The sequence below is a fragment of the Geotrypetes seraphini genome, chromosome 18, assembly GCF_902459505.1.
Source record: "Geotrypetes seraphini chromosome 18, aGeoSer1.1, whole genome shotgun sequence".
NCBI lineage: Eukaryota > Metazoa > Chordata > Amphibia > Gymnophiona > Dermophiidae > Geotrypetes > Geotrypetes seraphini.
Window position 1 is genome coordinate 40,762,798 of NC_047101.1, and position 7,911 is coordinate 40,770,708.

The following is a 7,911-nucleotide window of genomic DNA, read 5'->3' on the forward strand; positions in this document are numbered from 1 at the left end:
CGCCAAGCTTATGTGGCTTCCTACAGACCCTGCGACTCTTGTCCTAAATGTCAAGCGTCATGGGCGACATTGAGCCATATGTTCTAGCATTGTTCAGCATTTCGAGCCTTTTGGTCGGCTATCATAGCATTTATACGCATCATTGGAAATGTAGATTGGTGGAGTCCCCTGCTCTCCTGTTCAGGGTCTCTGGTGGGACATCGCCTATTTCTAAAGGGTTGCAAAGGTTCTTCCATAAACCAGTGACCGTAGGGAAAAAGGTGATCCTGATGCACCATTATGAAGTGTATGGCGTACTCACATGATATCGCTCTTGACACTGGAGCAACAATCCCTATCCTTCTCTACAGGACAACTGTTTCAACAGACTTGGGAACCTTTCTGGGACTCCATGCCACATGGTGTATGAAGCAGAGTTCTGAGCTTTCTTTCACCTTGTTCTGTGGTCAATGCTTTGCTTTGTATTTCCAGGGGTATGTGCAGAACTGGTCCTTGGTGGTGGTCAGGAGGTTGGGTAGGGATTTGAAAATGGTGGAAATGTTGGTCTTGAACGTTGGAGCTGTACCACACTTACTCCTCTTTGTTTTGTTACTGGAAGTTGTGGTCAGCCCTCTTGTGTATCTGAATGTTATTGTTACTTCTCGTTTCCAATAAACATAATTGAAACATAAAAAGAAACCACCTTTACTACTACCACTACTTATCACTTATATGGTGCTTTGGTCCAGAGGAAGGCTACTATAATGGTATGTGGTCTTCATCATATGGGGACAGACTTAAAGATCTCAATCTTTATACTTTGGAGGAAAGGCGGGAGAGGGGAGATATGATAGAGGGCGCATCCCCACCTCGTGGTCCTCAGTTCCATAACCAGCAAAGAAGCCATCCCCGGGGAGGAGAGCGGGTTGTGAGAATATATGCCTGCTGTCCCTGGATAACACCTGTTACGGTAAGTAACTGTGCTTTATCCCAGGACAAGCAGGCATGATATTCTCACATGTGGGTGACCTCCAAGCCAACCAAAAAAGGGCAGGTGGGAGGATGGCAATTTCAGGAAAACAGGTTACGCAACACCGACTGGCCAAACTGGCCGTCGCTTCTGGACAAAGTGTCCAGGCAATAGTGGGAGGTGAACGTATGAACCGAAGACCAAGTGGCAGCTTTACATATGTCCTCCACAGGAGTAGACCGGAGGAAAGCAACAGAAGCTGCCCCGTGACTCGACCATGGAGCGTGAGACCAGCCTGAGCGTAGCAAAAAGAAATACAAGCAGCCAACCAGTTGGACAAGGTGTGCTTAGAAACAGGATGTCCCAACCGATTAGGATCAAAGGACAAAAACAATTGAGGAACCTTCCGATAAGACTTGGTACGTTGGAGATAAAAGGCCAACGCCCTCTTACAGTCAAGCGTGTGAAGCGCCGCCTCACCAGGATGAGAGTGGGGCTTCGGGAAGAACACCGGAAGAACAATGGACTGATTGAGGTGGAAATCAGACACAACCTTAGGTAAAAATTTAGGATGTGTGCGAAGAACCACCTTGTCATGATGAAATACAGTAAAAGGTGGATCCGCAACCAAAGCCTGCAGCTCACTAATCCGACGAGCAGACGTGAGCGCAAGCAAAAAGACCACCTTCCAAGTGAGAAACTTAAGGTGAGATTTGTCAATAGGCTCAAAAGGAGGCTTCATGAGTTGAGCTAAGACCACATTAAGATCCCAAACTACAGGAGGAGGTTTCACAGGAGGGTGAACATTCACGAGACCCTTCATGAAACGAGTCACCAGAGAATGAAGAGAGAGAGACCGACCCTCGGGATGCCGATGGAACGCCGCAGACTTAGACAGATGCAACAAATATTCCAACACCGAAGACACTGGAACTGAACTCGGGTCCAGATGGTTAGAGGAACACCAGGATGAAAATCTGGTCCACTTCTGGGAATAACAAAGCCTAGTTGAGACTTTGCGCGAGGCTTCCAAAATCTCCCTCACCGACTGAGAAACAGGAATCGAAGTTAAGGGGAAAGGAACCAAGCGGTCAGATGTAAAGACTGCAGATTGGGATGCAACAGCGAACCCCGACTCTGAGACAGCAGAGAGGGAAAAACAGGCAGAAGCAGAGGGTCCCTGACACTGAGTTGAAGGAGCAGGGAGAACCAGTGCTGTCTGGGCCAACGAGGCACAATGAGAATCATAGTGGCTCTGGTCGATTTGAGATGCACCAACGTTCTCAAGATTAGAGGAAAAGGAGGGAACACATAAAGGAACCTCCCTCCCCAGTCGAGAAGAAAGGCGTCGACCTCGAGACGATCCGGGGAGTACATCCGAGAACAAAAGAGGGGCAGTTTGCGAGTCTCCGGGGAGGCAAACAGATCCACCTGAGGAGTCCCCCAGCGGTCGAAGACCTCGCGCAAAACCCGGGAGTTCAACGACCACTCGTGCGGCTGGAGAAGACGACTGAGTTTGTCTGCCAGACAGTTCCTCTCTCCCTGAATGTAAACCGCCCGTATGAAGATGTTCTGGGAGACCGCCCATTCCCAAAGGCGCAGGGCTTCCTGGCACAGGGCCCAAGAACCCGTTCCCCCTTGTTTGTTCACATAATACATTGCCACCTGGTTGTCCGTGCGCATGAGAACTACCTGGTCGCGGAGCAGGTGGCAGAATGCTCGAGCCGCCAGAAAAATGGCACGAAGCTCTAACACATTGATGTGACAAAGACAGTCCTCTGCCGACCATAGACCCTGGGTCCGTAGACCGTCGAGATGAGCCCCCCCTCGCGTACTCCGAGGAGTCCGTGGTCAGGACTTTGTGATGCGGAGGAACGAGAAAGAGCAAACCCCCGGAAAGATTGGAAGAGTTTGTCCACCAACGGAGCGAGCGTCTCAAAGAAGGAGTCACCGTTATCGGACAAGAGACTGGGTCGCAATCCTGACGCCATTGAGAGGCCAAGGTCCACTGAGGGAGCCTCAGATGCAACCGGGCGAACGGAGTGACGTGGACCGTCGATGCCATGTGTCCCAGAAGAACCATCATGCGCTGAGCCGAAACTGCGGGCATCAGCGACACCTGGCGACTCAGTCGAAGCAGGGCCTCCAACCGAGGAGGAGGGAGGAAGGAACGGAGGCGAACCGTGTCCAGCACGGCTCCGATAAACTGAAGGGATTGAGTCGGCCCCAACTGAGACTTGGGAAAGTTCACTTCGAACCCCAGACGTTGAAGGAAGATGATAGTCTGTTGGGTCGCTGAGATAACCCCCTTCCTGGATGGGGCCTTGATCAGCCAATCGTCCAGGTAGGGAAAGACCTGTAGCCCCCGAGATCTCAGGGCTGCCGCGACCACCACCATACACTTCGTGAAGACTCGAGGGGACGAAGCCAGACCAAAGGGGAGGACCCGATACTGAAGGTGCAAATCCCCCACCTGGAACCGTAAAAACTTGCGGAACGCGGGATGCACCGGAACATGAGTATAGGCTTCCTTTAAGTCTAGGGAGCACATCCAATCCCCTTCCTCCAACAGAGGGTATAAAACCGGAAGTGACAACATACGGAATTTCTTCCGGACCAGGAATTTGTTGAGCTTCCGGAGGTCCAAAATGGGACGTAAGTCCCCTGTCTTCTTTGGGACCAAAAAGTAACGGGAGTAAAACCCCCTCCCCCGTTGTTCTGGGGGTACTGGTTCCACCGCCCGTAGGCTCAACAAGGCCCTGGCCTCCACAAGGAGAAGGGGAAGTTGGCTCCGGCTGCACGGACAAGTTCCGGGCGGACGGTCCGGCGGCGTGGCTGAGAAATTGAGCGAGTAGCCCTCGGAGATGATCCGGAGCACCCATGCATCTGATGTAATCTCGGTCCAAGCCACATAAAAGGACCTGAGTCGACCCCCGATTGGGAGGGGGTCCGGCGATATTGCGGAGGGGGCCCGCCCCCATCCGCCCAGTCCGTCAACAGGAAGGGGCCGGCTTGGACGCTCCCTGCGCCGGAGGTTTCGGTTGTCCCCCTGTTGGGGTGGGCGCCGGGCCGGAGGTCTAGAAAAGGCCGGCATAGACTTCTGCGGGTATCTTCTCGGGGGCGGCCGGAAAGACTTTTGCGGCGGGGCCCGAGGTTTAGCACGGACCAAGGCGGCCAAGGAGCGCTCCTGCTCCGACAAACGTTTGGTCGCTGCCTCCAAGGACTCATCAAATAATTCCGAGCCCACGCATGGTAAATTGGCCAGGCGTTCCTGGAGGTTAGGATCCATATCGAGGGTACGGAGCCATGCCAGCCGGCGCATAGCCACCGCAAAGGCCGACACCCTTGAAGCGAGCTCAAACGCGTCGTACACAGCGTGGAACAGGTACAGCCGCAATTGAGACAAATTGGACATGAACGTGTCAAACCCCTCTCGATGGGAATCAGGCATGACCTCCCGATACTGAGGCAAGTCTTTCACCATGCTACGCAGATAGGAAGAAAAGGTAAATGCGTAATTCAGGACCCTGGTCGCCATGAGGGAATTAGAATAGAGGCGACGACCAAACTTGTCCAGGGTCCAACCCTCCCTACCGGGCGGGACCGCAGCCGAGACTCTGGAGGGTTGCGTCTTCTTTAGCGCCGACTCCACGAGCAACGACTGGTGCGAGAGTTGAGGTTTATCGAACCCTTTAGATGGAATTGTCCGGTACTTGGACTCCATCTTAGACGGCACCGCAGTGACTGTAAGAGGGGAGTCCAAGTTCTTGAGGAAGGTTTGTTGTAGGACCTTATTCAGAGGAAGGCGAGGAGTTTCCCTCGGGGGAGTGGGAAGATCCTGCTCCTCCAGGAACTCCTTGGTATATTGAGAACCTGCCATTAAGTCCAGACCCAAAGCTCGTGCCATATCCTGCACGAACCTGGAGAAGGAGGATGTTCTGGCGGGCGGTGAGGGGGTTCGTGACCTCCCCGCCGAACAGAAGGGGGATGCCTCGCGGGAATACCGCGGTTCCCTGCCCGACCCCGATCCCCAGGAGGCCACATCCAGCGACCTCGAAGGGGTCGGGGAGCGCCTACCCCCCGAAGAGCCCTTGGGGGAAGCCCCCGGGGTCCGAGGCACCGAGGTACGCCCCATCCGTCTCAGCGAGGAGTCTCTCGAACCCCTTCTCGCGGGAGAACGAAACAGATGTGGGTTGTCGAGGCGGAGTTCCGAGACACGCAACCTCTCGCCCCCGAGCGGCGAGGAGTGACCACGTCCCCGAGGAGAACCCCGAGAACGTTTGGGCTTCCTCGGACGACGCCTCGCCCGAGGCCAGCCCGAGGGCGAGGAGCCCCGGGAGGACCTCGAAGAAGAGGACGACGATATCCTCCTCACTCGGCGCACCTTGTCCCGAGGCCTTACGTTCCTCTCAGGCTGGGCCCCCAAGGCCGAAGTCGAGGGCAAGGTCGGGGTCGAGGCCGGAGCCGTCCCGGCACCCGAAGTCGAGGGTACCGAGACCGAGGCCGCCGAGGCCTGGGCCGTTGAGACCGGTGCAGTCGAGGCCGAAGCCTGCTGCAAATGCTTGATGGCTCCGGACAGCTCCCAGGCAATCAGCGCTCGGAGCAAGTCTTGGAAGGCCGGGATCCCCATCATGGTCAGTAGATCCGAGGCCGGGGGGTGCTCCCTGGAGGGCGACCTTGGTCTCGAGTATTCCCTCGGGGCACTAGGTTTGGCTACCCTGGGCTGGGCCGAGGACGACCCACCGGCTGTCGAGGAGCCCGAGGATGGCTTCTTCGTCGATCCTAGGGCTGAGGACGGAAGCGGGGACTTACCCGAGGCAGGCTTGGTCGGGGCAGCAGGCTTCGTCGAGGGACGCGGCGAGGTCGAGGATCCCGAGGCCGAGGTCAAGGCCGGGGCCGAAGCCGAGTCCGACGTCGAGGCCTTCCCCGCTGCGGAGTCGACCGCGAAAAGCTCCGCCATCCTGGCACGGCGTCGGCGGAGCGCTCTGGCCTGAAAGGTCGAGCACCTCTCACAAGAGTCTGTCAGATGCTCGGGCCCTAAACAGAGCAAGCACCACCGGTGAGGATCGGTAATAGAAAGCAACCGATCACACCGGGTGCACTTCTTAAAACCCGTCAAGGGACGGGACATGAAAGCCAAAAAAGGCCGGAAACCAACAACGGCCCGCGGCCGCGGCTCACGGGGGCCCCCGGAGCCGAACCGAAAAAATAAAAGTTGTATAATTAAGTTTTTTTTTTTTTGGAAACAAAAAACGAAAGTAATTAAAGCACAGCGACCGAGCGAAAACACCCAGACGCGGTGACAGAAGGCAAAGCTATCAGAGCTCAATTTCCACAGGGCTTCTGGCTCCGCAGAAAAAACTGAACTGAGGACCACGAGGTGGGGATGCGCCCTCTAGTGGGCAAGAAGGCATGCACATGCGTGGTGCAGTGTAGCAAACTTGAAACTTCAATCAAGTTTGCTTGAAAAGCTGTCCGCGCTGGGGCTCCGTAGATGACGTCACCCACCCACATGTGAGAATATCATGCCTGCTTGTCCTGGGATAATAAGAGTTAAGGCACAGAACTATCTTTGAAAATTGCCCAGACTTTTTTCTTACTTTTGATTTGGAGGGACAATTTGAAAAGGCATTTTAAGGGGCCTTCTATAACCTGACATCCGTCTTTATATGTCACTTGTGTGCATAAGTGTACAGAATATTGTCACTTATGGATAAATGTACACGTTACCTACATAAGTGGTAGCCCAGAGGGAAGTAGCGATGCTCAACATTACGTGACAGTTAAGAAGGCCCCATGCCACGAGGGACCTTGGAGAAATATATGCTTGATTCAGCCAGGGGCCGGCTAGTGACTGTTGTTTACTAGAGACCCATGCATAGGGTTACCAGATTTTGCATTCAAAAACCCCAGATGCATGGCCACGCCCCATTCTGTCCCAAGCCCTGCCTTGTTCTAGCCGTCCCCACCCCCTTCTGCCCCAAGCCCCACCCTGTTCCGCCTTTAACCCCCGCCCCATTCCACCCCCAGCAAGCCTCTTTTAATCCCTGACCTCCGGGCCGCGTCCAAGGGCCTCCAAGCATGTGTGGATGCATGTGACATCATCCACGCATGCTCAGAGGCCCTCCAGATGTGACCAGAGCTTTCCAAAACCCAAACCCAAACTGCCGGGTTTTGAAAAGTCCGTCCAGGCAGCTGGACAGTCCTCTACAAAAAGGACATGTCCAGGTTTTCCTGAAAGTCTGGTAACCCTACCCATGCATGAAATGGCTTGCAGGACCATGGAAGGACTTTTTGCTTACACCTATGGCAGTGTATTACACACTGGATGCTGCGGCAAAGGCGACAGCAAAGAGGAGAGGCACCAGCTGACTGCCTACAGGACTGACTCCTCTCCGCTTCTAGCACATTCCCCTCCCCCACACACTGGCAGCTCAGGACCTGCAGCTCCTGATTGGTGTAGCCCGACTTTACTACGAGAAGAGACGGTTGCAAATGAGTGAGTCCGCGATTTGTGAACCGCGAATTTGTGGGGGAACACTGTAAAGTAATAAGCAAAGTTTCTAAATGAATAAAGGCCCTATTTTACTAAGCGGCAGAAGAGGTTTCTACCATGGCCCATAGCGCTACATGCTCCAATCCTGTTCTGACGCTCATAGGAATTCTGAGTGTCAGAGCAGTGTCGGAGCATTTAGCACTCTGCGATGTGGTAGAAACCTCTACCGTGGCTTAGTATAAGGGGGGGGGGGAGAGTTCTGTTGTACCTTCCCTGTGTGTCTGCCTCGGTGCGCAGACTTAACCTCAGAAACCCACGCAGGCAATTACATTTAGGTATTTCCTAATTTCTTGACCTTCAAATGTGGACTATATCTTAGAAGAATTTCCTTCTTTTTGGAGATATATTTTCCTTTGTAATTGTTTTCTTATTTACTGTAATCCCATCATTCATATGTTTTTTGAAT